We start from the raw sequence: 26156 nt of genomic DNA on the forward strand, positions 1-26156 counted from the left end.
AAAAAGTAATTAGTAATAGTAGTAGTAGTAGTAAAAAGTAATTAGTAGAAGATTAAAATAGTGCAAGATTTTTCCAAACAATGAAAAGGCACTTATATAATTTTATGCATTTATCTTTGAATTAAAAGTAAGATATATTTTACGAATGCATGTACCATCTTCCTAAAAAACACGTAATTTGTTTGTCCACATATTATCGTGAAATCAGCTTAAGCATAATAAAGAGATATACTTAAACAAAACTGAAAATCGAAACTTATAAAAGAGGCCTGATTACTTAATACATTTATAAATAATTTAAAAATAATACGTTCTTGACTTACAGTAATGAAATCTGAGCTGCTTCATTTAAGCAAATGAGTAGCCATCAGTTTTATGTTTTGGAAGTCTTTATAAATACTGCTTGGATTGTTTCATTTCTTTTACAGCTCGGGAACATCGAAACACAATTTTTTATAAAGCTCGTATAAAGATGATAATTTCACAATTACATTTTTCAGCACTTGAACTAATATATTAAATTTACTGCACATGTTTGTTTTAAATAAGTTATTCGTATTGAAGTATTCTTCATTTCATAAAAATAGAAATTTACATATAATTATACGTTGCATATTTCTATCCTTATTTCATTTCATTAACATTGTGCTAAAACATCACTCACTGATTACTTTTGAAAAAAATTGTGCTTATTTTATATTTTTGCATTTGTAATCTAACCAGTACCTTATGCACTTATTGGGAGATAATAAAACACGGTAAAATACTTACAAAGAGTAATTCACTAATCATTCATGAATCGGGAGGTAAATGTCGCCACTCTTAATAGGATACTTGCGAAAAGGGAGCAGTTCGAAATGGCCTATTTAGAACTCAGCAACTCTCACGAAATAACCGGCTTCCGCCATAAGTATTTCCCCTAATGGGTTTCAGTTAATCAAATCCATTAGGTAAACAAGAATGGCAAGAGTTTTGGCAATCATAGCTGCTCTCTCACAAAAGTAAATTTCACTACACCTGATCCCTCATTTTCATTCCTGTTGGACAACTAGATTCCATTTGATTCTAACTGCAAGTACCATATTCGAGATTTATAATCTATAGGAAGGCAGTCTTGTGAAACCGCGTGTTTTCGAAATGTCTTGGACGCATGACAAAATTATAAGAAGGAAAAAAAAACCTATTAAAAAGGGTTTTTTTTCCTATGTCACGTATTACTCGGCTCAAGTTTTGTTTGAAAGCGTTATTTATTCCCAAAATCCAATAGAGGACGCTAACTGTGGCCAGTTGATTGATGTGTATTGTTATTTTCAATTAGTAGGCGTGCCATTCAGTTTCTTGATTTAATCCCCTTGGATTTTTTTCATGTAAGTTGTGTGAAAGATTATATGCACAACTGCCCTTGTACCAACTTTCAGGCACCGAAATAATATATCATAACTTATTTCAATCTATAAATCCTCAGGTGCTTGCAAATACATGGCTAGAAATCGAGTATCACTTGGACATACTAAGCGCAACTAAGGGTGATAAATCTTTATCAACTTAAGTCGTTTTATTGTAAATTAGTGAAATTGTATTTTTAAAAAATATATAAAAGGAAAACAATTTCCTAATGTGTCTGAGACTTCTTGGACATTTTATTTTTGAGAACCAACGAAGCTATCTGGAGTTGATAATTTTGGAGTGCAACTTTCATGTATATGCCCATAGATTTCAAAGCACTTTGAATAATTATTAACAAAATAAGTATTGATTACAATAAACAAATCCAAGAATTTTTCAATACGAAACATAAAATGTATGCCTTTCTGTAGAAAACAATCTTGAAAATTATGACGCTGCATGAACGAGCAAACCAGCCAACTGTAAAACTAATTAGAATATCTGGGGATACTAAGGAAGATAAATAGTTAGGCAGTATCCTCCTTCAGGATCATTAAATGAGCTGTAACTTGAGTGAAGCTATGACCTTTAAGAAACCACTCTATTGTGTTATGAATGAATAGAGAAGGAGCTAAGAATAATTTTGTGGATAGAATGTCAATCTTTACCTGGATTAGTGTAAATAATTCTACCATTTCTTTAAAAATTGATTAATGATGTTTCATCTGCCATCCCAGCTTTCTGAAAATGATTTTTGCAGTTTTTTTTTTTTTTTTAATTGTGATAAAAGAAGCAAGAGTACCAGATATACTAAGTTACTGGATTATCGAGAGAAAAATAATTTCTTATTTTTAATGAATAAAATTATTATTGTTCACAATACAAGAATTTTAGATAATTTTTAAGTTCCAAAAAATCTTGATTTCACCTTGAAAATTATTATATTAGGAGTCATATAAACTTTTATATTTGCATAAAACGTTTAGAATGGACTTGTGTCTGCGGGGAAAAACGTAAATGCTCTCTTGCTATATTTTTTTTTTTCAAAATTAGATTAAATGCATTTTAAACAAAATACTATTTGTCAGTAAAGATTTTTTTTCTTTCATTTTATTTAATTATGTGCACATGTACTTCAGAACTACATAAAATAGACGAAATGTTTTCACCAATGAAACTACCAGGGGTTTAGAAGCTCAAATTGTTATTCAGCATGAACTGAAATTTAAACGCAATTCTACATGATGTTAAAGTCAACACTGACTGCACACATGCTCATATAAAGTGCGATCTGAGTAGTACATTTAAAAGAATTTCGTTATTAAAAGATCACAATTGGATATTTTGCTAAACATACAGGGGACCCTAAATTTCTTGGGACACTTGCAAAATTATATAAGATCAAACCATAAGGCATAAAACAAAATGTTGTTTAAATACTTATACCATAAGTGCCAAAAGAATCTCTCGCGCAACTTTCTTGGAAATAATCCTAACAAAATCACAAGGAAGGTTGTAAAAGATTCTGGATGAAAGGCTCATAAAACAGATCTACTCGCCTTTCAAACTGAAACCCTATTGTTATATTTATTCCTTATTATTTTTTTAAAGCATATGTTCCTGAATACAAATCCACCTATTTTGCCGACGCACCCCGTAAATGACAAATATAGTTTGATCCTTATAAACAAACGTATAATTACCAATATATAGAAATGCAAATTTAGAGTGAACAATTTATTGTTCAATTACTTTCATTTCCTCTTATAACCCGCAAGTAATAACACACGCACGCCAATATTCGCTACGCCGACCACTTCCTTTTCTGAAGAAAGAAGACAACTACACACAATGAGTCCCGTTGCTATGGTTACCTCACTTCATCGGAAAGGCTTTGCTAAGACCCCAAGGCGCGTTCTTTAAGAAACAGAACCCAACATGATGTCTCTTGTAAGCAAGTTTTTTTTTTCCCATCTCGTTGAAAGGCGGACATATTTTTGACAAGCTTAGAAAAAGGAAATTATACTCACTAAAAACAACATAAATGGCTCCGTTTACTTGGAACATGCAGTTGCGTTTCGTGAGTGTTGGAAAAATATTATGTTTTTTTTTTTTTTTTAATTTTTTTAGAGAAAGAGAGAGAGGGAAGGAGAGATAGACAAAGAGAAACTAACAACTAACATCAGATGGGTTTTTTTTTGTACTTTAAAAGTTGTTTAATATATCTCCTTCAGAATTTTTGATAGTCTCGATTTCCCCCTATTTTAATCTCATATGCCTGAGCATCTAGAAAAAATTAACATCTGTGTTGATATAAAAATAATGGGATTCATTCGCTTTCTTTTTCTTTCGTTTTAAAAATCAGGCGAAAATAGATTAATATAATACATTAAATTCCCATGAATGCTCTTTTATTATATAAATAAACTCAAAATACTTTAAGATGCAAACTCAATATGAGCAAAATTAAACTCGTCTGAGGTACTGATTACGTCATACTAACGTTTTAACTTTCTTGAGTCGGAAAATAGATATCGGATCTCGATTTTTCTGTGCGGTTTCAAGAGTGAAAGCATTGTTATATAAATGAGGTATGCAATCCTTTTATAATGTATTATTATCCTATAATAACTATTCGCTTTTTTATTTAAATTTTTGATAGTTTTTGGTAAAATGCTTTTTCGAGAGGCCGGTATGTGAATAGTGATTAAAATTACCCCTAAGTTAGACGGCTCATTTAATATGAATTACATCTCACACAATTAATTGTAAATTGTTAGAACTCATTAGAGAACTTTCACTTTAATTTTGAATCTCATTAAGCATATATATTTGCAGTTCTAATGGCATCAATTCATGCCATACCACAGTTGCATGACGGATGTAACTGTCATACTATCTAAATTCATACTGCTCGAATTCTTAAACTATCTTGTGTTGTCTAGTCCGGTAATACGATTAAATTTCTACAACACATTTAATATAAATAATTCCATCCATTTCACATCGCAGCCAGTTTCAAATATTGTTTTATACATGCATCTTTTTCTTTTGTGAAGATGTGTGTCTCGAATCATCTTCCATAGTGTGATATAATATAAAACAGAAATTAAGAATTTTCGGCTAACATTTATTTAAGATTATAAATCAAATCACTTGAATTTCAGTGACTTGATTATAAATCAAGTCACTGAAATTCGAATTTGTTTCATATTTATTCCGATTTCTTCCATCTAAATTCTATTTAATAATATGGTTGAGTCCCAAAAGGTATATATGAATACTTTATGCAAAAGGTACGTTGTAATCTAGAATTATTTTATCAATGTCAACACAATGTTTAAATAAGGCTCCTATAAATAGCCAAATATTCTCTTCATTTAAAAATAATTTTATAAAAAGAGCTTCTATCCATTTAAGCTTGTAATTCCCAGTTGCATTTGAGGCAATTTTATGCTAGTAGTACATTTGAAAAAACATTGAAAACATCTATATCTATTTTTTGTTAGTTGTTTAATATTATTTTAAAATATGGAAATTGTTTTTAAATTTTAAGAGGTAATCAAATATTACATGAGTTTCTCACCTAGCTATAATAAAATTGATTCAATCTCGAACATATTTATTTTAATTTAAATAAATATATATCAAATCATGCAATTTCATCTCTAGCCTTAATAAAAAATTTTCATCTCTAGTCTTTAGTAAAGTTTATATAAGCATGGTAATTAGTATATACTCAATCAATTCATAATGCAAGGAAATCGGTTCTTTAAATTATATAGCTGAATAAAATTTTTTAGTTGAAAGTATGGCGGAATTTAATACATTTGTATCTTTAAACTATTTCATCTTTAAATTTGATATCCATTTTTGAGGCACCAAACATAAATCTTACTAACTTTTAATTATATTGATTTAAAATTTTGAAAGAAATTCATTTCTATTGCAAAAGCTAGTTAGAATGCTGGTATTAATATATTATTGACAAATTATAACAGATAGGCGTCCGCAAGCGTCACCTATCAATGATTTTGGAACCATATTTATGCTTTGAGTTTTATTGTAAGAAACAAGAATCTCACGCCTAATTTATTTATTATCTGGCCCTAGTACTAATTATCATAAAGCATTATTATACTATATTTTTAATTATTTGTAAAGCGAAAAATTAATGTTCAATATACAATGCTCTCTTAGATAGTTTTTTCAAAATAATATTGCAGCTGAAACATTCCAAAGACATTAAAAAAATTATTGAAAGTTATGAAAGCCAAGAATTCACGTCATTGCAAATAAGTACAAAATTTCGTTGAAAATTGTTTTTCATTTGGCAAATCATTTAAAGCATGCTTTATAGTACATGTTACTTTTCTAGTTTCTTTTTGCATGTTATCTTTCATTCATTTACATGAGTTGAAAAAACAGGCCACTTAAACGAGTTTATAAAGCAGAATTTAATAAAGAGAAAATATATACGTTTTGGAAATATATTAACTTAGCATCCAATTCTCTTTAATTGACCTCCAATTAAATCAGAAAAGTCAGTGAAATTCTTAAATTAGAGAAATCGCCAATCTGTTTTAAGAACCTGAGATTTTTTATTTTTATAGTACAGTAAATGTCAAAGAAAACTTAGCTGAAGAGAGGATTGCATTTCAAGTCGGCCTTCTACTTGAAATGCAAGCTGTGCATTTTACTGCTAATTGAACTACTACTCTTTTCACAAATTTTAATGGATATTTCCAAATCTTAAATATTTTCTCTTCATGTGTCATAATATTCAGTCATTTCTTTTAAAGTTTCATCTTCGAACTTTTCCAGATGAAATGTTAGATGTTAGGATTATAAAATACTCCAAATTGAAAGTATTAAATAGTTACGATAGTTTATATTTCATATTCCATGAAATAGAATATACCATTGATAAAAAATGGTAAAAAATAAAAAAAAAAAACATTGGAGAAATTGGGCATAAGTCGTTAAATGCAAACTGAATGAATGTACAGTATTTCTCATCAGTTCAAACATATTCTCATTAAATAAATTCGTTTCAGTAATAAAGAGCCAAAGCATATACTTCCAATAACCTTCGAATATACGGCAATTTGGATATCTCCTTGAAAGGAAGCTGATTAATTAATAAATTATTTAAGAAAGAAGGGCATTGAGCAATGAACCTAATATAGAACATGATAATTTTTCTGAAAAAAATCTTCCTAATCACATTTTATTAATTTAACTTGAAAAAATGCGCTTCTGCAAATTCTTTTCACAGTTATCATAATTATTCCTATATTCTTCCAAAATAGGCAGACTTTCTCGTTTGTGTTAGCATATATATATATATATATATATATATATATATATATATATACTCTTGCCTAAAGAAATAAATCTCCTTATTATCAGAAATACACCAATGAAGCCTTAGGAGATTTCTCAGAGAAAAATTGTTTAGATAAATAATTTTCGGTAGCTTGCCAGTAATGCTCTGTACACAAATATTGGCAATTCCGATCTCTGCTGCTGATTGCTAATAACATATTCAGTTCAGAGATCTATCATTGTTTAATGAAGTACTTAGACCGTTTCAATCAGAACAGGTGATAATGAATGAAAAAGACAACACATAATACATATCCTGAATAGACTAAGAAAAATATTACTTATTTCAAGGGAAGAAATAAAATCTCCTTCCAGATACTTCAGAATAATTTTTTAAAGTATGACCATGATCCATAGTGCTGTTACCTGTTTTTTTACCAAATTTTTTCAGTGCTTCTTTTCAAACATAACCAAAAAGTCTTCTGAACTAGAAAAAACATGACTTTAAAAATCTTAATAGCATTTTACAATTAATTTTAATTCATTTGAATTCATTACTGTTTCATTTCTTTGCTTTCCATTCTCGAGATGGCGAAAAAAATTCTTTGAACCAAACTGGAATAGAAAGTGAATAATTTTGAAAAGAAAGCCAAAGCTTTATAGAAAATAAAATTTTCACTTAGATGTAAATTCTTCAACTAAAAATCAAGAAAGTATTGATACAATTAATTTTTCAATTAAGTTAATAATATTTAAGCATAAGTTCAGTTAATTTAAACATGCCGTTTTATACATTTTATTCTTCAATAGCATTTTCATTAAACTATAAGCATTGGAAATTAATCATACATCATTGAAATTATATACAGTGTTGTTTATTCAAGAAGGTATTGAACTATATTTTGAGATTTATTCATTTATTTCGCTCTCATGTATTAAATCTGAGTTGTGCTAATTCTATGTCGCTGTGGACTACACAACGCATCTTTAAAACGCCACAGTTCTGATTAGAGTATTGTTAATGTCAGATGATATACAACTACCCTTATCATGTGACACCAAATGAACTGATTCCTTTGAAAGATAATAACAAAACAATCGTTGTCATGCGAGAATTTCGAAAAAACTTGAGTTTACACTTAAAATAATTTTAAGAAACGGGGGCAAAAGTAACGTTCCCACTACCCTGGGTGAAATATCAGAATATTCTGCTTGAATTCCATTTGTTAAAAATTCAAGTGGCAAAAAAGTGAAAGAAATTTAGACTCTTTCAACGTTTATTAGGCTCTTGAAAGGATTTGAAAACCATGCTTTTTTGAAAGGATGATTTTGATTCAGTTGTTTCCGTCCAAATTAATGAAAAATCAGGACAAATAGTTTCTAGCATAAGAGAGAAAAATTATATTAATATATTAAATTTACTCCTAAATATTCCATTAAAAAGTTGAAATATATTCATTGCTTGAATCTAAGATTTAATTCTGATACAGATGTTTCATGCATTATGAAAACAGTTTTTTGGGGGTAAAAAGTTTCGTACAAATTTAATTTAACTCAAGATGATTTTTAAAAATGAAAATTTGATAATAGTATTCAATATCTTTTCCTACCTTTTAAAATCATTAGAAGACAAGATTTGTTGTCATCTTCAAAATCATAAGGAGTAACCTTTATCATCAGTAGTTTCAATTCATACTAGAGAAATAGAGAATAGACCGTTGGAGAAAAAATGTTCTAATATCCTTCTGGTACAACATCTGCACCAAACCAAATGGGAAAATTTATTTCGTTAAAACAGAATTTGTAACGGCAAATTTAAAAGCTTTAACGTGTCATGCACCGTGCGTTTGTTTCAGCCTTATGTTGAAATATTTCGCCAAACACAGTGAATAATAATTTTTGTCATTCATTTAATGAAATGCATGTCTGGGGAAATATTGGAAATTTTATTTTTGAAATCGCGTGACAAAAGCGAACGGATCAACAATGGAATTTCGAAGTTTAGTGCTTTAAATATTGAAGATAAAATATATCTATAGATTGTGGTATCGTATTTATTTTCAAAATTAATTAAATTATGAGTTTTTTTAAAATTCATGTCAAAAAAATCATACCACTTTTTATATCCAAAAATTAACTGTTACAAAGATAAAAACTTATTTGTAATTAATATTTAACATGTTGTAACACGGAATTAAGATGCCATATTAACATTTAACATTTAACCCCTTGCAATCGAATGGTTCCTCTCAGGCATCAATCAAGATGGTGCATCATTTTGACCCTTTATTTATTTATTCTTCAATTTTGATTGTTAAAAATGCCTACAGAATGGTAAAAAGAAGTAGATTAATTTTTTTGAAAATTCAACTTAAAACAATTATATATTTATTTTTGGAGCAATAAATAAGCCCTGGTATTAAGTGATTAATAATGCATCGAATTACTTTTCCGAATACTAAGGGTTAATACAGTACCTTAATTAAATCATTATTTAAAATTGAGTTTACATCGAGAAATGCATTAACATCTCTCTTTTCCTTTAATACCACTAAAAGCTCCGATTTCACCGAACAATTAACAAATAGCAATGTCAGTCACTCATAACCTTTTTCAAAATATTATTGCATCTCATACAGTAATTCTTTTACAGTGCTGTTTAGACGGAGAAATAGAAAAATGTTTTTTTTTCTTCTTTAAATTATTCTAAGACGCCACATTTATTTTAAATTTACTCATTGATAAAAAGATTTACTCCGAGAACTTGGTTGATAAATAGAAATTATATGCTATGTGATAAAGAAAGCGTCTGAAGGTAATGCCCGTGAAAGGGTACTTAAGTAACACTATTTGGTATATAAATCGACACTGCTTTAGGGTACAAAAATTGTACTAATTTGCAGATAAATGAAAGTGATGGTGTATACAGCATTTGTATTGGTCAAAACAGGATAGGAATCTAAAAAGCTTTGCAGAGACAAATACCGTCCATTTAAAAGATACTTAATCGTGCCAAATGTACATATCTACAAGTATCTATCCTTATCACCAACAAAGAAATCGTAATAAGTAGCCGAAAAGAATGGTGGGATAAAATAAAAGTTCTGATTCAAAATTGTAAAAAAGTTGGATGATCAAAAAAATCTTTATACCTTGAAATTTATTTTCTATTGTATAGGAAATACGAAACAAAATAAAATTGCATTTTAACTTTCAGATATAACGCCAAATTAAAAAGCTATCTAGCTAGCTTTAACAAGAGAGAAGCATACGATGAGTAAAATATTTCAATTATTAACTCATAGTATGAATGATTAAATCTTTACAAATTGAATGACAAAAATATTGTGTAGAACTTGACTGATAATTCAAAATCTATTTTCAGACAAACTAATTAGAATTTTCATCTTGTGTGATGTTCATGAATTAATTATGAGCTGAAAAAATGTTTGAGCCTCTTTAAAGTGATATATAAAAATTCATTTTATAGAGCTTTCTAGCTACTCGATAAAATAAATCCAGATTCTCTACATCATTTATTCTACCTGAAAAAAATATAATTCTTTAATTATATCTACTTCAATGCTATAGCTTTCTTCTGATTCGAGGAAATAGGAAACTGATCGCCAAAACAAATCGAATCTATAAAAAGTGATGCTCCATAAACCTGCCATGTCGAGTTCACAACCCTTTACTTATTTATTTCTATTCGTGTATGAACAATGACAAACGTTTTCAATTAAAAAATTTGTTGAAAAGTCAGACATGGATTACAAAAGCTAAGTTACTTCCTCTATCTTTGAAACTTTATTTCTTGCTGAAAAAAGGCAAAATCTTCTTTCATCGGTTTACTTGTTTTCTTTCACTTTTGACTACAAAAAGTTTTGAATTATTAATAACAAACTATCACATGTGTTAATTTATATAGACTAACGGTTATATGTTTTTAAATGTCACTTGTTAATTTGCCATATAAAACAAACATTGAGGGTGGGACGGAAAGCTGCAACTTTTCTATGTTTAAAATTATTTCCTAATATATAGTTGATTCCATATACATAAAAAAAAAATTACCTCTTGATAATAATTATAAGAGGTAACTGAGAACGCTTCTTGTAACCGTTATATCCAATAGATTCAATAAATATATAATTTAGCAATTTATCATAATTATAATTGAAGTAGAGAAAAAATGAGGAAACCTACAAAGAAAACTTTGGTTTCATTTCTTCTGAACATAATTGCAGCTCAAATCCACAAACGTTATCAGATAACACTGCTAAAAGAGGAAAGTGTTTTCTTCCCATAAAGTGTGTTCATGTAATATAAGCTTTCAGGTTCATTAAAGCTTCTCTAGTGTGCTGCGCAATCATCGTTTCCGATTACTCTTTGCTCTCAATTACCTTACCTGAACCTACCTTTCTTTTAAAATTTATTTCTGGAGTTCATGGAACTGATTACTGAAAAAACCTGAGGAAAAAGTTACATAATACTTAGTTAAATTAATCAATTATAATAATCATGTGTTATCTTTACGTGTTGAATGAAAGTAATAGTAAACAAGCCTAATAATTTATTTTAGATGTGCTAATAGATATTTGTTCACGTTTATCTCAAGTTGTCACCAATAGCATGAACTAATTTATTTTTCCTTTATACTGGAATAATTTAAGCAATTCTCTGTTGGATACCCTTTTAATGTTCTTTTAATATTTTAAAGTAATTCAATGTCGATATAATCACATCAGCTTTAGTAATGATATTCTTCTCACTAAAACACTAACGCTATTCACATAAATGAAATAACGAATTAATAATGTAAGGTACCTGAAGTTATTTCAACCACTTTTATTTCAAATTAAAATTTTGATGGTTATAATAATAATGTGAAAATGGAAAAACAGGTGGGTATTAATGCTATCTATCCTGTAAGTTTTAAAAAGAATTTTTTGTTTACACTTTTGAATTTTATTTCCGTCATATTTTTCTTTGAAGGTAATATGATCAGTGAAGATAATTTCGGACATTTTTCTATTTTTGCGTAATAAATAACGTTTCATTTCAAAGTATTGATTTCATTTAATGAAATAAGCATCGTTAAGATTCATTATTTTATGAAAAAATAACTCCAAAATGTTGTCAAAAATTTCAAACTGTGAAAATGATTGCAACCATCATCAGGAAATATATAAAATAGGAAAGAATAAGGATTTAAATAAAAAGTTATTGAATTAAAAAGTAATAACGGTATGCCAGTACTATGGATATTAATGGTCTTATTTCACTTCGGCTAAGTGTATGAAATCTCTTGCGATTTACGCAAGAACATAACTATTTCGAGAAAATTCAACACATATTAAAAAAGGCATTAAAAAGCTTGTTCGATTCCATAGGTCATTACATTTCTTCAATTCAATACTAGGTGAAAAAGGGCAAACTTTGGAAATCAAAATAAAAATGACTAGTCCTGAAGCAAATCACTGATTTCTTCATCTACAGGACCGATTACCAAACTTATTCTGCTTGATAAATTGCTGCAGTATCCTTTTAGATACTTTTTCAAGACAATCGAACCTTTTTTGGATAAAAGCTTAAATTGATGTTAAAACCAAAGAACGGCCATTCAGGCGGTCCTAAATTCCTCATTTCATGACTTTTCAAAACTAATTTATTTTAAACTATTATATATAAGGGAGAGCACAAAAAATACCATATTTTCGAAAAGGTATATTTTTAGTACAAAAATGCTACTATTTTCAAAAGTTCACAGCAATTGCATAAACTCTTGTTTTTGACTTGAATTGTATTACAGAAACTCAATTTGCGCTCCACTTGTTACTCGAAAAATATCGAGACGGAAATCCAACTCCAACCCCAGCTTGTGAAGCGTATCCGATGTGATGGAGTCGACAGTTGCTGAAGTACGGTGCGTCCCTGAAGATTATTCAGGGTTGTGGGCATTGGAGCTTCACGTCCTTCCGCGGAAAGTAAAAAGACACAATCGGTCAGAGTTAATTCTCATATTCCAGTGAGCCCTAAGAGACTGATGGTCGGTACGATTGCCAATTCCTTTGATCATTAATGGACCCTGTCTCCATATTTTTTTTTTTAATTTCACTTTAAAATATATTTCTAGTACAGTTTAGAACTGATTCCTGATTGGTTGCGGTTAAATGGTACAAAATAATTTTGTGTTTAGGCAAATCAACACTAGACTTTCAGATATGAGTCATAAAAATATTTCAAGTCAAATGAGTTATGGATATAAAATTTTGATAAATATTAAATATATATTAATTTTATGACGTCTTGAAATTCACTGACATTTTAAGTTATTATAATTTACAGTACATTAAAGTAGCAATTGATAAAGATTTATGTTTTCCATAAATTTTAAAAATTCACATCTGTAAACAGGGATCACTTTAAAGAGTTCTAAGAACAGTAAAAATGTTTAACTTATTTTTCCTTATCGAATTAAACAATATGAAATGTTATGCAGGCAAAATTTTAAGTATATAGAAAGTTAATAGTATTAGTTATAGTAGTTAAGTATATAGTAATAGTAATTAAATATATTGGTAAATTAAATTTTAGAAAAAAAAATTAAACGAATATTGTAATAAAAGGTTATTGTCAAAATAATTTATTTTCGCCAATAATACTTTTAATAGATACGTAGTCTGGTAAATGCACATCGTAGTTTAGGGAAATTATTATAATTCTTTTTTGCTTCTAATTCCTGTCACGAACTTAAAATGGGAAGATAAATTAATTTATCTTCAGCTTACATTTAGTCTAAAACTTCCATTAATAACGGTATTTTTTAATCACTCTCTGGGTTGTAATTTTCCAATTAATTCTTATTTAATCATGGGTTGCTGAAATATCTTTTTTTATTCCAAAACTCCCTTGTGATAATTATGACTCATTTTTTCTAAGTGGCCCTTCTGCCTCTAAGGTGTAAATGATTGAAAGTGGTTAACAACTAAATTGCTTCGGCACGTTCAATTAAATTCACAGTAATTCAATTCTGAGCATATTACATGCACTGCATTTACATAATGTAAGAATTAATCGAGGGAAAAAAATAATGGATAAGTATTTTCTGTTTCTTTTTAAGATACTGCTAGTAACAAAAACAGGGATTAATTTTTTCTTACAAGGGATATGATAATTCATCAAGAAATAATGATAATGACGCGTTCCTGAATGTAGTGTTAGCAATTAGATGAAGAAAATAAGTAACATATAAAATACTAGTTAAAATTATAAAATGATTTTAACTAGGAAATAACTTTTCTTATGTAATAGATAATGGAGACATTATTTAAATGCTTCTATTTTTAGAATAGGTTACATTCTTAAAGTCAATCTGTTCTGTTGATAAAATGTATTAACCACTGAAATCTGTGGATGTTCTTCATTTACATTCATCAATTTTGCACGAAATATTAAATTTAAAATGAGAATTTAATATCAGAGGTAGAAAAAATATGCTAAATTGCATGAAAAATGTTTGGAAATTTAAAGCACTTATACCTCTGCGTATAACGCCTATAATAACGAATTCAATGAATCTGTGGGCACAGTGATAAGGCACACTTGACATTTTGATTGATGTTGCTTCATTCCTCGTGTAAAGATATGAAAGACACGAAAGGTCGGTGAATTCGAAATTGCTGCGAAATGAAGAAAGCGAAAGATACGATTTATTAAATCATTCCTTTTAGACGAATCAATAATAATTTTTTTTATGTGAGCGATTATAATTTTTTGGTATCTGATGATTTTAATAATTTAGTTTGCTACCATCGAAGTACTTAGCTATACCTTTTTACTAATTAAAACCTCTTATGGAATCAAGAAATTGCAATATTATTATATAAATAATATAACGTGTCACTCGTATTATTTTATGGACTGAATATTGTTAAAATATTCATAAAATAATTTATAAGTTGATCCTACAATATTTTTAGTAACTCATTAAGGAACAGTCCCGCATTCATTGAAATAGCTCAGTATAAAATACATCAACAAAATTCTGTTGAATCTATCAATTTGTTGAATGTTTTATAATGACTTGCTCCTGTTCATCGCATATGGGATAGAGTTAGGATTTATTTGCCGTTGTATTATTTTATTAGAATAATGAGAAAAAGTTTACTAAATTTCACCAACCTCACACTGGATGCCTCAGGTCCTTATTGGTATAAGAGAGAAGAAATTTTATTTGAAAAATTGTAAGAGGTTTGATCATAACTTCAAATGTTTCAGTGGCAACCACAAGTTAAAGGAATTAATTCGAATTAAAAGCTAGAAATTAAACAAAACCTGCTAAATCTAAATTAAGTTTATATTAATTTATTATATTATTATATGAGCAATCTTTGAATATGCACTTCTGTCTCCTTTTCAACTATGTACAACATAATATTACAGATATTTAAATTTTAAGAACAATTAAATGGCTGAAGAATAATTTTTAAAAATTGAATATTTTCTTCCAAAAATCATTTTTTACATTTATGAATTATTTTTCCTAAGTGCCTATATTTACATTTTGATCATGACTGACTGAAAGCTAAAGATGAGGTATTAATTTCAGCCGTATTGTTTTTATTTTTCTGATCTTTTCTTATAGAAATACGAGTACACAGACCCTTTATAAAACTTTATAAATGAGTGATTTATATGCGCAGTATGATTGACAAAAGAAATTTAATACGAAAGCACAACAAACTTTCTTTAAATATGTGTATTGATTCGTTCTTCATTAATTAAGCTTTAACGCTCCTTTGCCATTCAAAAAGTAATTAGACTAACTTTGCTGATTGCATTCGCCGATTAAATTCCTTGAAAGACAATGCAATTACATTGATTATCAACCAAAATTAGCATTTGCGATCTTAGTAAAAGTCTATGTTGTTTAAATAAAAAAAATACATCATATGTATTTTAAGCTTAAAGTATGCATCCAACTCAATATCCTGGTAGCTACCGACGCCATTAGAATGCTAAATATGAAGTTACGGCAAGAGAGTTTTGCAGCACGTATTACGGAAGCACTACACCTTCTCTTACTACTAATCAGCTTTCATTAATTTCGGAAACACATTAACTATAGTTTATTAGAATTATGTGCATTAATCATATAGTCGCGTCTACATATGTGAACCTGTTCACATATTTTTTCCATATATGTTGGATGACATAAAATATTTTTTTTTGTTATTTATATGTTTAAAATAATCGTAAAAGCCAAATAATTAGTCTCCAGCGCAATGCATTTATCTGATCTTGTCAATTTTTATTTTATATGATTTTCAAGACCGTTTAGATGCATCACCAGTTCGATACATAATCTGCTTGTGCACTCCATTTTCGAGAAATATCATAAAATAAAACTTTAACAAAGCCCCAAACTCAACAACTGGACCGATTTCGCTAATTACTTCGCAAGCATAGTTAACCACTCAGAATGAACTCTGATTATTAAGCAACTATAATTTAAAATAATTATTTTTTTTGATAGTATCGGTTCATCAAAGTTGGTTCACGTGATTAGATTGATGGAATGAACAAACGGTCACAGAAGATAACAAGTTATCTTTTTTTACTTCACTTATTCGATGTTCAGTACTTTTAACACGATATTCATCTAATCAAAGTTGCTGACATTGCTGTGTAGTTGTGTTTAAGGACCGACTTTTCCTATCTCAATGAAAATGTTGCTTTATGAAAATATGTTTGAGTGGAATCATCGTAAAGAAAAAAAAAAAAAAAATAGAAGGGAAAGAAAATTGTGCAAATAACAGTACAGTTAGCAAGTGTTCTACTCTCTAATATATCGATTATTTTGATACAATAAAAATTGTAACTTTAAAAAGTAATAGAATGAACTATTTGTATTTTCCAAATGTCTAGAATCTAAGAAGAATACGTAATTTCAGCAATTAAGCACATTTCACGTAATTTAAAAAAAATATACATATGAGCATGAGGTTTCCAATAGACGTTGAGAGAAAGAATCATTGCAAAAAAAGAAAAGAAAGAAAGAAAAGAAAAGAAAAAGAAAAAATAGTGAACAGAATATTACTAAGAAGTTTACGTAACAGCTATCCAAAAATACCACAATTCCGTGATACATGAAAATATGATTTTGCCTGCATTTGCTGCATCACATCCCTGAACTCGTGATACATTAGTACTACCAAAATGCTTTATAAATGTTTAAAAAATGAATGTCATTCCGAAAATTTATTAAAATGAAAAATAATCTTAGAAACACACGTGCTTTCTTTTCTTTTTTCTGTATGTGATTTTTACACTGGGTATCCACTCTAATCAGGACCCAATAGCTGATTTCTAAACTAAGATATGGGCTTATTACACGGGCTGCAGATGCCTTGTGGTAAGATCTCGGCTTCAATTCCGGAGGATTCCTAGTTCGAAAAATCCGATTCTACTAAAGATACTCTGTGTATGCCGGCCTGATGCACGTTAAATCGAACGCCGTGGACCAGATATCCACGCGTTGGTATAGTGTAGAATTTTGGAGAGAGTGCCAGCACAGATGTCGTCCTCGTCATGAGATTGCGATTCAGAATTAAAAGATCCGTCCTAAAATAGCCCAAGTGTTGCTTTCAAACGGAGCGTTAATGTAACTAAACTGAACTAGCACATATTTCTAATCGAAAAAATGTTCTAAATGAATATATTTTTATGTTATTTGAATCATTAAATAAAATAAGCTTGTTAATACTTTAAAATGCCAGTGTGTGAAAATTACTGTAACCACTTTTAAGTGTCATATTCAAATGGAAATTAAGCATTCACTTTTCATTAAATTTATATTTCTTTCAATTATCTGATAGGAGAAGGTATTATTTCTGCTTAAAAAGGCACTCAGGCTTTAATAATTGAAAATACATTTAATATGTCTTATTTGCATTTCATTGAACCGCATTTGGGGCATAACTCCGGAACGTCTAAAAAAATTTGTCAATAAGAGAAATTATGAGAACATAGTTAATAAACCTTATTATCATGGCATGATTATCGGTTGCGCAAACAATGCTGCATAATACAAGAAATTGCTTCATGGATGTGCTTCTGTATTTCAGTCAAAGGAAAAGCAAAGACCACGGTAAAATGATTTTCATTTCAAATTTATAAAAAATGTTTATTATAATAATATTTTAAAGATTATCATTTTGTAATAAAATGATTTTATCTTTTTTACATATCTTTTACTGCACAAACTTTATCATTTTATCATTATTTTTTACATACCATTTAAGTATCTGTTTTAAGCCTTTCTGTTCAATAATTAAGCAAATTAAAAAATTGCAGTATTTTAAATTTTGTCCTAATATTTCATTATCTTAAATCTGATAAATCTGCAAAATATTTTTTATATAATATCCATTAATTATATTAAAAAAACTATTACTCTGTCTTTTAAAAAATGATAAATTTTTTATTGCATTTATTAGGGTATCAAGATTTTTTTTTTATATATATAAATGACTAATAGAGCTCGTTGCTTGTATAAATATTTAGATTTCGTAATTTCTTCAGTTTAACATTTATTCATTCATCTATTATAAAATAAAATTCTTTGCTTCATTTAAAGCATCTTCCCAATTGGAAATATATGCTTATCTGTAACGGTTCTGATATCAAATGTTGGTCCACCATTACAGTGGACACCCTACACTTATGCAAAAAAATATACAGATGAACAAATGGTTCTTTTCTGAGACGAAACACATTAATATGATATATATTATGTTTATTACCTTTTATTAAGCACTATAGGTGAATCGCTGCATACTTTCTGCAGTTCGGCTTCCTTTCGGTCAATTTATGTCGGTGTACCGACGAACAAAGATATCTCATTACTCGGATGAGTTCTTTCACTTTAGGAAATGAAACAATCGCACGACTATTGTGAGAGGAATACAAAACTTGGAAAACGAGGATGTGAAAAACGGTTTGTACTGTCCCCTCGTCTTTCTTTTATATTTCCACAATACAACGCATTTCGTGCTTAGTTTCGTCGATTAAAAAATGCATTTTGAAAGAAATCTTCTTCTCATTGACCGATTTAGATCAAAATTTTATACAGATTTACATTTTTTTAGGGTAAAATACAATACATCTTTTGTTTAAAACATCATATCAATTCATCAAATTAAATTAATTGAGATATTCATGAATCTAATTAAGTTTATTTAGCTTGTTGCAAGCTTGAGTTATGTTCTGGTTCACACTAATAGATAGCCACCCACTAAAGGGATTTTATCCAAAATGCGATACTGATTTGTAATTTTGCTACATATATCAAACTTTTAGTTTCATATGTCTATCTTGTTCCAGGGTTAAGTAGTCGTGTTTACATCTGAGACAGTTACAAAAGACTAAAAACAGGAAAATAATACTAAAAACAGGAAATATTTAAAATAAAATCTGCTTTTCAAAACACAAATAAAAGTATATTTTAAAATCTGTTTTTGTTATAGTTATCCTTTCCTATCTCTTTCAACATGAATTGCCATTGACAGAAGTCAATAAAGATATAATTATTTTCAGATCAATTTAAATTCACTTCCTTTCAGTTAAGTTTTCGCATTTTTAAAAAGAATTATAATAAAGAGCAAACTTAAGGTGGACAAAATAGATTATGAAATAAAAAGCAGCAAATTCGTCCGAAATTCAAGTCCGTAAACAAAGCCGGATTGACTAAACTTTCTTAAACATATAAGGAACATAAGCATATATAAATTAAATATGTAAAATATAATGATTTCTTAAAGTAATTAAAGATTATGCACTAACAAAATATTACAAAAATAAATTGTATAACAAAGAAAAATTCTGTAATGTTATATTTTAGCAAATGTCTCGTATATAAAGCAAAATAAGATAAGCAAAATCTTGAATATTTCTTCACCATGTATGTCATCCATCACGTTTAAGAAAACTACCAAATCTTGAGGCTTGAACATTTGAAATAAAAATAAATTTCACTGTAAACTTGAAAGTAAGATAAATGATTTTTACAGTAATTTATATAACATCAAGACAGTAAAAATAAAACCAGTTACACCACAGAAAGTTTTACTTTTATATAAATGTTAGTTTGTAATAAATAGTGTAGTTTTTTGTCTGTTGTGTAGTAGTAGTTTGTTTTTCACTGTGGCTTCCAGCTGTATTCAGAGTTTATATAGATACATGACTCAGTTGTAATTCTTATTCTCTAATTTAAGTATGAGTCCTGAATATCTAAAAGAAACATGCTAAGAAATTCCACTGAAAACAAAAACAAATTATCGTAAAAACTAAACGATAGAATGGATAAAGAATTTGTTTCAATCAGTCTATACAATAAAATGTCCAGACATTAGAATCATGTATTCTAATTATATCGCTGAGACACTGTTGTAGAAAAAATATTCAAGGCATACTAAACAAGCAAACTTCCTTATAAAGTATATAAACCATGTGCGGTAAATGAAAATAAATTTCTCATAAACTATAAATCACTGTAAATTTTTAAATAGGAGCTGGTTTTATGACAGAATAATTTTTAACTCTCCTTAAATTCACAGCAGTATAAAGATAAGATTTTCTGCATCAAAAATAACAGCATTAGAATTTCTTAATATTAAAGAACTAATAAGTAATTTCTAAGATACGTTCATAAGAAACTATCTCAATTCACCGATTCTACAAACACATAACTTATTATAATTTCCTGTTTTGCATCCCTTGAGGCCATTCCGAATGCTTATCTTAATCAGTTTTCCTTAATATTGTGCTCTTCATTGGACGATTTTGCACATTCTTTCGATACAATTAACCATAAGGGAACTTTATTATTGTCAAATTAAGGTTCAACCTATTCTCGGAATCCTGTCAGTAATAAGAGAAGTTTCTTTCGTTTATTTAGTTGAAAGGCTTGGCTATTTTATGATTAAAATAACCTTTGTGTTTCTTTCTCCTCTTTCCTTTACACGAAATGTTTTCTCAACACGTTCCACATTTTTTGGAAAGGAAATTACAGCTTCCTATTAGAAGAGTCAGTTGTACTTACATGTAGGAATTCGGTTGCATTGAAGGCAATGAAAGAAATCTGTTTCCTCGCCCAAAGAACCTGAAAGAAAAGAAAGCCGTTAGAGTAACACAACTTACGCTCTGTGCATCAAATATTCACAACTAAGTAGACATGGAAAAAGTATCTCCTATTTTGGACAATGTTCTCCGATTAGTAATCTCTCTTCTTTTTAGTTCCAATAATTGGAAGCGTAAATTAAAGATGGAAAGACAAATATAGTCACGTTCCTAATAAATATATCTAAGTGTCTGCTTCGCACTAGTTTTTCAATAGCGGAATTAGTGCCAACGAAAGGTTATTTGTTCTAAATACTGACAGCAGTGATCAGGCGACAGTCTTCCGACTTCGAAATTTGAAGGTACCAGATTCAAGGCACGCTTGCAATTAAGAACCGCCATTCGTTTGAGCCTGCTGATTGTTACATATGTCGAGGAGTAAACGTAATCGCTTTGATGTGGTGTAAAAGCTTAGTGAAGCCAGCCTTTTCATTTGTGCTCGGCATGAATTTACCCATCTTAAAATGGTGTTTGGCTACATTTTTCAAGTTTTACTAAACGAGAAAAATATAGCCAAACTAAACTGGCAGTGTAAACTAAAACTTGAGCTTTAAGTATAATCTGTAAATAAATAATCCCTTTCAAACACTTGGCAATCAAGTGCATCTGATTGACCGGTGAAACTTCTGTCATCATAGATAAATTCACAGGATACAGATAAACGTAGTTTGGTAATTAACTTTACTTATAATCAATAATTAGATAATGATTAAATTTTTAAGTCAATGGCCAGGAAAGTTAAACATGCATAAAAGAATACATTAAGACTTAATTTTCAAGTAAGGATGTAAGTAAAACCGAGGTATATAATTCATCTGCGCATTACAAGTAAGCAAAACATCAAAATAAATCTTGCAACGCGATTAAGCATATAAACTTAAGAGTATTTTTATAAAAAGAAGAAGTATCCTTTTTCAAGTTCTTGGAAAATAAGATCTGTATTTTTCCTCTCGGAAATTTACCTATTTTTGCATGCGTTACAAGCTCTAAAACAACTCATTATTCATGTTATAAACAACAGAAAGCGGCATTATGGTGATTATAATATTTCACCGGTGGCGGAAATCCTAATACATGACAGCTGCCTACTAGCAGCATTTGTAATAATCGTAAAGTTAACATTTAAAATTCTGAGAAAATTAACATGTATTTCAGAAACTCCTAAATGAGCAGTGATATCTACCTAGGTAGTTCAAAAAGAAAGTTTAGTTACAAAAAATAATTACTAAAGCTTTGAATAGTGCATAATTTCCACGAGAGAATTAAAATGTATGCGTATATAGAATAAATGATTTCTACATTCAAAGCCACCGGTAGATCAAGATAGTTCTGCCATAGTACTCCGAATTTCTGTTAGATGGTGGTGGCGACTATCGAAAGGTGGCGTGTTATTTTATGGTAATGCTTACCACACAGGGCTTCGGTTAGAAGTAATTTGAACAGCGTTTCCGGTGGTTTGTACTAGGAACACCCTCTCTTCAGCCCTTACCTCGCACCAAGTGATTTTCCTGTCTTGGGATAGTTGAAGAAACATCTGATTTGTCATTATTTTGGAACCGACGGTGAAGTTCAGAGAGCAGTCTTTATGTGACTCCACAACCTGAACCCTGATTTCTTCCATACTTTGGTTTAACAATAACAAAAAAGTTTCAAAAATCAGGGTGACCATATATACCAGTACCCTTTCTACCATTGCCAATCTCTTTGAATTTACCAAATAAACCTTTTCTCTTAGAGTACTTCAAACGTTTCTTTTTGAGTCACCTATGCATAATACTCATTTTGCTGTCAAAAATGAATTATTTTATCAGGTAAAAATCTTCAATAATCAAATAGACCATTTTGAAACACAGCTTTAAATTTTCAATCCATTAAGATAATGTAATCTGCTTTGGAAACCGAATTCTTTAGAAATGCGCTTGAATACGACCTTTAAACCCAACTAATTTTCTTATGGGGCTTTTGAATATTTTAAAATCTTTTAAGACGCATCACTTCATTATAAATAGGAACGACAATAAGCCTTTTTGAAAAATGATAGATCCTCACTTGTGACAACACCAATTATTCATTAGCGTATCTATACCTTCCGAGGAAAGCTAATCGACATGTCTCACTTTAATAAAAGAAGATTTAGAATAAAATGGGAGCATAAAGATTCAAGGTTTCCTCTTTATTAGAATATTGCAAATTATTATCATGGAAACTAAAGGCAGTGAGTTAAGAATTTTAATAAAAAGAAAGATATGTTCTGGGTTTAATATGTGCTGTCGCTAATGTAAAGAAATATAATATTTTGAAGCAAAGAATTGTGTTTTTAATTAAATCGATAATTTTAATAGTTGTATATTTAAAAAAGTAATTCATGGCTTTTTTTACTTTTCATTTTGTTTCATTTTTTTTAAAATTAAATGTAACATTAATGTAGCCCAAATAACAAGTTTTGTCCATTTAAAGAAATATACCAAAATAGATTGTGTTTCGTCAAAACATTTCAATTTTTGTTTAGAAAATTAAAAACTTTGTGAATTAAAATATTTACATTTCGGGAAACATTGTGTTATTCACAAATATATCAGCAATTCATAATTTTTTCTAATATCTATATTGTACAAGATACCCAGAACATTTATAGCCCAAATGGAAAAAGCGAGAAAGAAAATCAAAAGAAATTTTGTCGTCGAACATGTGCTTGGAAATACAACATTCAAGCTTCTAGTGACAAGTAATGACTGAAGTAGCGAAATTAAAATAAGGAGAAATTAAGCATAATAATAATAAGAGTAATAAGAGCCGTAATAGTAATAAGAGCATAATAATAATAGTGTTTTCTCATCAGATATTCAAGCGAATGATATTACAGCTGTGCTTATACTTGACCAATAACTGACATCAATCGTAAAAAAGAAATAAAGTTAAAAGCTAATATTAAGGACACACAGTTACATAATCTTATGGGATAATGAGCATAGAAATGCAAATTGGATAACGTCCTTTTGCTACTCCGTCTTTTCACATTTCTGGACATGCGTATTTGTTGAACTTCTCCAACTGACAATATGACAATTCATAATGTGTTTTCTAACGAACCCATCCAATATTTCAGCATAACAATTCAGCACCAACGTAACAAGGTTCACATTATCTTTTCATGGATTTAAAAAAACATTCCAAATGTGTATGACACATTTATTTCTGCAATTGTCTTAAGACGAATAGTTTGCTCGGAATCAGCCAATGGGAATGTCGAGCAGAGTTCTCTTTCTATATTCTTTCAAAAAGATTTCAAACATCTACTTTTCTTGGGGTTAGGTGAGAAAATTATAAAAAATTAGATTTTATCAAAGCCCAAATAGGGTCCATTACAATAAAACGTATAATTTCAAAACCATATTTCATAATTAAGATTGTTTACAATTTCTCTATCTGTCTTACAAACATGATCAAATATAATATTTTCTTGTCACCTACATTTAAAAAGTGATGGCAGAATTATTAAGAATTCCAAAAGAAAAAATATTCAATCTACTGCACTCGTCTTTCTTGTATATTTTTCCTCATAAGAAAACACTTATAATGTACGTCTAAAAGTCACTTATAAGAAATGTTTGGGAACATGAGTTTTGCGACGAAATGATCTAGACTGACTTCAGTAAATATGCCAGTAAATATGCCGTGCCAGATACATTTCTGGCACGGGATTTTCTATGGTTTTGCGATTTAGTTGGTAAGTTCAATGTGGTTTATTGTTTAAACATAATCTTCATACTCAAGACATGATGTTTAAACCATTTAAAAATTTAAAAAATCAAGCTTTCAATAATTATTTCATTTGCGTGGATTTACTATTTCTGAAAATTATTTTCTAATTTTTGCGACATTTATGTTCAGACAAATAAATCTATTTAATATATCCACAAGATGTAATAATTTGGAGTGTGAAAATAAATGAAAATTTGAATAATATTTTTAATGAATAGGGACGAGACCCGAAGGCAAATTAATTAAAGTTATATGGAGCTTTTTCTAAAGACACAAGTTTCATACGACAGGTAGAAACATCATTAATAGGGTTGCGTTTCCGTCTAGCTTCGTTGTAAAATGAAGAGTATTAATTACGCATTTGGTAAAGTACCTCTTCTCATTCATGGAATGTATCCAAAAAATAAAATCCCTATGCCAGATTTTATTCACCCCATTTGCTTTCCCTCATTGACAAATTTATTCGAATATTTCAAGCTTTTTTTCAATTAAAAGGGTTACATATGAAACTTCATCTGCATTGACTTCACAATTTTGACTTTCTCAAACGAAATATAGAGAAAGTATTGGAATCGTCAAAAAATCCGAACTCGAAATTTTGGTGAATCCCCATGTTTTATATCTCCTTGAGTTCGAAACACACATTTTTAGCATTTTGTCCGTCAGTCTGTGACAGATAACTCAGAAACGTTTTGTGCCAGACAGGTGAAATTTTGTATACGGATTTTACACGAAATGTGAAGATTTCTATCAAATTCTGTGCAAATTGCGTTCAGATGAAGTCTGTCAATCCGGCTGTTGGAATATAAATTGACACGATAATTACAAAACGAAGAAATGGATAAAATTCATAACACAGATTTAACATCTATTATTGTAGACAGCTGTCAAATTTTGTGCCAAGGATTTGGATCGTCTATCTGTCTTTCTGTACTTTCAGAAACATGCAAACGCGATTACTCGTAATTGCGATGACTTAAATATATAAAATTTAGCATGTGATTTGATGTCTACAAGTGTAATTCTGTGTTAATTTTTAATTGCAATCGATTGGGAAAAATCAATACAACATACAGATTCGATTTTCGAAAACTATTAATCGCATGCCAGGGATGAATCACCAAAATCCTCACCTAGGGTCACATGATAGATTCAGTAAAATTGCTAAATTCACGTCAAAGACTAGTATTTCATAACTATTGTACGCCAATGCCATGCAAGGCGCTATCGCGGCTAATACTGTTATTAGAAAGCACGCGAAGAAGTTTTGGGGAAACCACTTCTGGTTGTTTTATAATAAGTAAAAACCAATATAATATTATCTCCGATATAGATAATCAAATTTATATCTAAATGATTTTATTAAAATATATATTTCAGATTTGACTAAGAAATAAAGTTAGATAAGATTCGATACTTATCAATACTTAATTGCAATGTGATATAACACAGACAAATAGATCGTTAAAATATTGGTGGCAGTACTTCAGTGGGTTATT

At 29.2% G+C, this 26156-nt stretch overlaps 1 protein-coding gene across 3 annotated transcripts in view; it reads right to left on the reverse strand.

The window, feature by feature from the left end:
• LOC129958200 (small conductance calcium-activated potassium channel protein 1-like) overlaps window positions 1-26156 on the reverse strand; it is a 603543-nt gene that overhangs the window by 398669 nt on the left and 178718 nt on the right. For all 3 annotated transcript variants that reach the window (XM_056070473.1, XM_056070474.1, XM_056070471.1), the window contains one exon: window positions 20819-20878. The gene's annotated coding sequence lies outside the window, so the exon portion shown is untranslated. The remainder of the gene's footprint in view (window positions 1-20818; window positions 20879-26156) is intronic.

Source organism: Argiope bruennichi, chromosome X1 (assembly GCF_947563725.1).
Source record: "Argiope bruennichi chromosome X1, qqArgBrue1.1, whole genome shotgun sequence".
NCBI classification, from domain to species: domain Eukaryota; kingdom Metazoa; phylum Arthropoda; class Arachnida; order Araneae; family Araneidae; genus Argiope; species Argiope bruennichi.